General features: G+C 38.8%; 1 non-coding gene across 1 annotated transcript; it reads right to left on the reverse strand.

Moving 5' to 3' along the window:
- Positions 1-2665: 2665 nt before the first annotated feature.
- LOC118614398 lies at positions 2666-2784 on the reverse strand. Its single transcript, XR_004956027.1, has one exon. It is a non-coding gene; the product is annotated as a 5S ribosomal RNA (ribosomal RNA).
- Positions 2785-5907: the final 3123 nt, after the last annotated feature.

The following is a 5907-nucleotide window of genomic DNA, read 5'->3' on the forward strand; positions in this document are numbered from 1 at the left end:
TGTTCCCAGTCTTCCTTGTGCCAACTGCTGAGAAGCTCATCCAAAAGGTAATTTCATATCCATGTGCAATAGGGCATATTTACAGTTTATTTTATTAATGTTTTTGCTGACTCCCAAGAAAAGCTCGGAATGGTTATTTGGAGGTAGGAGGACTTTGGAACCAAGTAAAGGGTGAGGCCTAAGGTTCTAGGGCCACCCACTAGGCGAAGGACTTGGGGAAACTATTGGACATGTGTCTTGGATCATGGTTTGTGGGGAGGGTTGGTCTGGGAGTGTATTCTCCAATGTTTGAGATCAAGAGCTTTTCAATTCAGAATGTAAAACTCAAAGGAAAAGGCCGGACCTCAAAAATACAACATACTGCTGAACAAGGGGACTAATGTCAGCTTTGAAAGATCAGCTCACAAGGAGCTGTTTTTCCTCAGAAAGATCTTCTTTAGCTCAAAGGAGCCGGTTTAAATCCATAGAGGTGCATTTTCCCCACAGCTAGGGAAAACAGTAATAGGGGGAAGAAATCCTCTCGCGAAAGAAATCAATGCTTTCTTTTTCAACATCAAACTTGGATCTTATTTCTTTTAAAATGTCAAAAGGGCAAATACTGAAAGCAGTCAGAAGCAAAACTGCTGTGGTTTTGGGAGCAAAAGAATTCTTCGTAATGGCAGACGAGGAGTCACTGCATGGGGCGAGGATGGTTTGTGGAGTGAGAGAACCTGAGGGCTCACCACAATGGCCCCCCACTTGGATAGAAAGTGGCGAAAGGAGACACCAACTCCAAAAACTTCAGGGGCAATACCCACAAACGCGCTTTCCTTCGGAATCAAAAAATGTGCGCGCCCTCTAGTGGGCTTCGCGGAAACTGCCACCGCAATCCTAACAGTTGTGTGGGGTTTGGGAGGAGTGGGGCTTTTTGAAAAGCTCTGGATCCAAATATCCTTTAAGGTGTCCTGATCTTTAGCTTTATGAATCCTTTTGAAATAAATAAGCTAGGTATTTGGTTCACTGTAGTGTTAAAAAGGGGAAGAGTACTAAGGAGAGAAGCAAAGATCAGAAACTTCATAAGGACACAGATGCTTCTTCATGGTTGGAGGCGCCATGCTTTAACTCCTGGTATGTGCTCAAAATATTCTGTTAATTGATATAAATGATGGTAAAGGTAAACTATTTCACATCAAAATATAATCAACTCTCTGAGCGTGAGAGCAGCGGTGGTGGGTAGACAAGTAACTTATTTCATGAGACAAATTTAGGTGCTTGCAAATGGATCTCAAATCCAGTCTCCGTGTTTTTTGCACTCTTTCTAGCATATCGGTGTTCAAAATGGGTGCTAGAACACTGGTGGCCAAAGACAGGGCACATAAGTGTGGAAGTGGTTCCATTTCCAATTCTCTTTCTGTCCTGAATTTACCAAGTAAAATGTCTCAGTTTGGTACAAATCTCTCTTTGATGTCTAACACTTGCTAACCTCCCCTTTTAAAAACAACAACGATAAACCAAAAAAAAAAAAAAACAAAACAAAAAACAAAAAACGAAACTTGAGCCCAAGGTCTTTACAGGCAGTGATTTTATCCAGAATTTAATAATACAGTTTCATTTTTATGGTATTTGTTTTTAAGAATACCTTCTATTTAGAGCAAGAAATGATATTTTTGAAATAGATATTTTAAAGCTTAGTTTTAAAATATATGTACCCAAGTCTTAAAAAATCAATTTAAGAAAAAAATATTTTTAAAGTAAATAAATAGTATTACAAGTGGCAGACAGTTATGAAAAAACAATGTGATTGGTGTTTGAATGTCTGGAGTTTGGAATCACTGCAATATAAAATGTCATGTGTTGGGAAAATATATATATATAACCACAATGAAAAAGCAGGGAACAAAGACCCTATATATAAAAATGCCACCATATAAATGTTATTAAGTACGTTTCTTGATAATTTAGAGATTGAATAGGCTCACATTTGATTTTTATTCCAGCCTCTTATAGAGTTAGGAGATGTTAAACAATGTTGATAGAGTAAATAACATTTGAATTAAGTCTTAAAGAGTGAGTTCACCTGCAAGATGGGAAAAAACAATAAAGGCTATTCCAGGCAGAGGGAACAGCATGGGCAAAGTTATACAAGAATGAGGAGGTTGCCCATATTGGGGTGATGTGGGAGTTGAGGCTGTCTCTGTCTCATTGTAGACTCCTGCGCTGTAGAAGCCCTTTATTCTCCTTCTCTTCCCATCAGTAACACTGGAAAGCAGTCTTAATTCCCTCATGATTCCCCTGTGTACACAGATTTGTATGTAACTGAATCTGTGATTAACTCTGGGAATGGCATAGAGCCTCAGGTAAATATGCAACAACGGACCTCGGTTACAGTATAACCTAAGCCACTCTGAATAGTACTGGGTAAGAAGAACTGCAGTATAGATTGATCACCCAAGGCTCTTGCCAGAGATTCCATTTTGAAGTGTAGTGTTTATACTTTGGTAAGTAGGTTTTAATGGAAGAACAAAATGATTATGCTTGATGAAGATTTTCTACTGTAAGGGGCGAGGCAAAAAGTTCTTGTTTCTGTTGAGCCCTGAACTTCCTAGAAAACCTGGTTCATCAGAGCATCCCACTCTTATTTCGTTTTATTATTATTTATTATTATTATTATTAATTATATTTTTTATGCCTACAGCACCTGGTCTTCCTAGGTGGTCTCCCATCCAAGTACTAACCAAGCCCAACCCTGCTTAGCTTCCAAGATCAGACGAGATTGGGTTTGTTCAGGGTGGTATGGCTGTAGAGCACCCCATTCTTATGGTAGGTTAATTAAGGAATTTTTATTGTGCTCCTTTAAAGCAGGGCACATAGCTCCCAGCTTCAATTCTTTACTTAAAAGTGGCTGCTAAGAACATTTTAGACTTCTCAGCAGGATTCCCACATAAACAGAAGTTCGAGTAATCAGTTGAAGAGGAGGTAAAGCATCTAGAGGAGACCTTGATAATGGTCCATCTGGTAAGCACATACCCTTGGAGACTGTACCTCACCCTCCACACAGCACGGGCCTTTAATCATAGAGTGAAGGTGTACCATGTATACCTTGCAGACATTCAAATATACCTCCAACACAGTTTGCTCCATATCGCCCGTTAGTGAAGGTCTTAGCGTCTTTCAGAGCTCAAAATAAGTATTTAAACCCAGTTGAATTCTCCAGAGAAACAGAACCAAAAAGATTGATTCATTCTCTCTCTCTCTCTCTCTCTCTCTCTCCCCCTCTCTCTATCATTTATTGTCTATCAATTTATTTTAAAGACTTGGCTCTTGTGATTATGGAAGCTTAGCAAGTTCAAACTCCACAGGATATGCTGGAGATTCAGGGAAGAGTTACAGTTTGAGTCCAAAGGTCATCAGTTGGCAGAACTCCCTCTTCCTCTGGGAAGGCCAATTGTTTTTTATTAAGGCCTTCAACAAATTGGATGAGGCCATCCACTTTATAGAAGGTAATCTGCTTTACTCAAAGTCTACTGATTTAAGTGTTAATCTCCTCTAAACAATACTTTCACAGAAACATTTAGAATGTTTAACTAAATATTTGGGTACTGTGGCCTAGCCAATTTAACTATATAATTAACTATCACATCAGTGGTTCTCAAAAGGTGCACTCCCTCACTAAAACCGAACAATGACGGTAGTCTTATCCCAGTTGTAGAAAAGAAAATTCAAGTTAGTAGATTACATTTCCCAATTCTAAGGTTTCCTCTTATGCATTTTTCTTAAACCTTTGGCTCCTGCACTTACTGTTCTCTGATCATTGCCAAAAAAAAGTCACATGGCACTTGCCTTGGCTATGACATGGAGTGCAGGTGTGCTGTGTGCACCTCGCAGACATTCAAATACACTCTTTGCTCCATTTCGCACCTTGGTAAAGTCCTCAGCTTCTTTCAGAGCTCAAAATAAGTATTTAAACCTAGTTGTATTAGTCAAGATTAGTCGGGAAAACAAAACAAAACAAAACAGTGTTTTTTCCCCTACCATTAAGAGGAACAAATGTGCATATAACACACACACTCATACCACTCATACACATAAACATCTGTCCTTAGTTTCTCTAGATAATAAGAAGCGTGTTCATTCCCTTACTTAAAAAATGCTGTTTAGATCGATGGAGAGAGGTTTCAGGCCTGAGGTGGTGTTTGGGGTACAGTGATGCCCCTTGGGGAAATGGAGAGAGAAGTTTCGTTTCCCACATGCTTCCGCCTCTGAGACTGACTCTATGCCTGGCTGTGACACCTTGAGTAGCACAGTACCAAGTGACTCTAACCTTCTTGTTGACATTTCTCTGCTTTTTCTAGTGATTATTCTTTTCACATTCAGCAGGTATTACTTTTACAGTCGGGAAAAGTCTCACCAAACAGTTTATTAAAAACAATGGTAGGTGCTATCTGTCTTTGGTATTGGCTAAGCATGTAGCACATGTGGGTGTGTTTGTGTGGATGTGTGTCGAGTGACTCAGTCTTCCTCTTTAGTCTTCAAAGCTTTTGAGCCTTGGTCCTGGCGTGCTTTGGTGACATCTGTGTGCACTCACCCATCAAAACTCACCCTCACTCTTCCACTTTCCTTTATAATGTCTTTGAAGTTTAGCCTCTTTCTCTCAGTTTGTTCAGCATCATTCTAGATTAGATCAGTAAATTCCTGACTTATCGTGTGGGCTTCTAACCAGTCTTCCTTCATGGCTATCTAGCCAATTCTGGTTGCTGGAATCATCTTCTTCAAATGCTACGTTCATGTGTTTCATACCTCCTCAGAGTCCCTTGGTGATTCAAAACACTTCCTTCCTCAGCAGTTTCCTCTCTTGCTAATGCCCATTATGACTTCTTCATAACGTATTATTGTTCACCACTATATTCCTAGCTGCAGTGTAGTGCTTGGTTTTTTAATAGGTTATCAATAAATATTTGTTAATAAATAATGATAACTAGCACTAGCATTATTGAGTATTAATTATATTCAGTTTTTTTATTTCATATTATTTTAATTACCTCACTTAATTCTTATAAACCTCAGCACAATAGATACTCAACTTCCACTTTCATTTCAAAGTGCCTGGTTTAGTTCTTAGAACATAGCAGAATCTCAAAAACATTTGTTGGATGAATAAAGAGAGCATTGGAATGATTTGCCTTATGTTTCATGGCCATTAAATTATGGAGCCAGGATTCAATTTCAAGTTGATGTAATACACAACACTATATGGTTTACACATCTTTAGTAGACAGATGACCTCTTTTAATAGTCGTATAATCTCTACACTCCCCAGGGTACAATGTTGTACTTTCATTGGTACTCAATAAAGAGATAATTAATTCTAAATATGAGTTTAGAGTAATCGTAATCATCATTTCCAGGATAGGCAGTCTAAAAAGTTCAGAGATAAGCACTTATTATGGAGGCTAATATAGCCATATTTGGAGCATTTTAGGGGAAACTAACAACAATTAAAGTTTATACTTACTGGTTCTCATTCTCACCACTTCCAGTCTGAGATACTGCCCGGGAATATGTAGAGAAGAAGACAAATCCCTAAAGATTTTCACTATATTGTGTTGCCTCTAATAAAAAACAAACAAACAAACCAAGAAACAAATAAACAACAACAACAACAAAATAACAAGCAGCCAAAGCTACAGAAATAGACAATTGCTCTCCAGAAGCAGGAGGTACAGGAGTCCAAGCCTGACACTCAGGCAAAGCCTGCTTTGGACAGGAAGCCACTTACCCTCTTCCATTTACAGTAAGAACTGAAGATAGGTTTTCTGGGGCGCAGTCTTACTGGAGCTTTGGATGTGAGCAACTACATTAAGGCAGCTCACACTATCAAACATCTACCTACTGGATCACACTCTGATTTAGATAAACTTTGTTCTGATG

This window comes from Rousettus aegyptiacus, unplaced genomic scaffold (assembly GCF_014176215.1).
Source record: "Rousettus aegyptiacus isolate mRouAeg1 unplaced genomic scaffold, mRouAeg1.p scaffold_m13_p_2, whole genome shotgun sequence".
Taxonomy (NCBI): domain Eukaryota; kingdom Metazoa; phylum Chordata; class Mammalia; order Chiroptera; family Pteropodidae; genus Rousettus; species Rousettus aegyptiacus.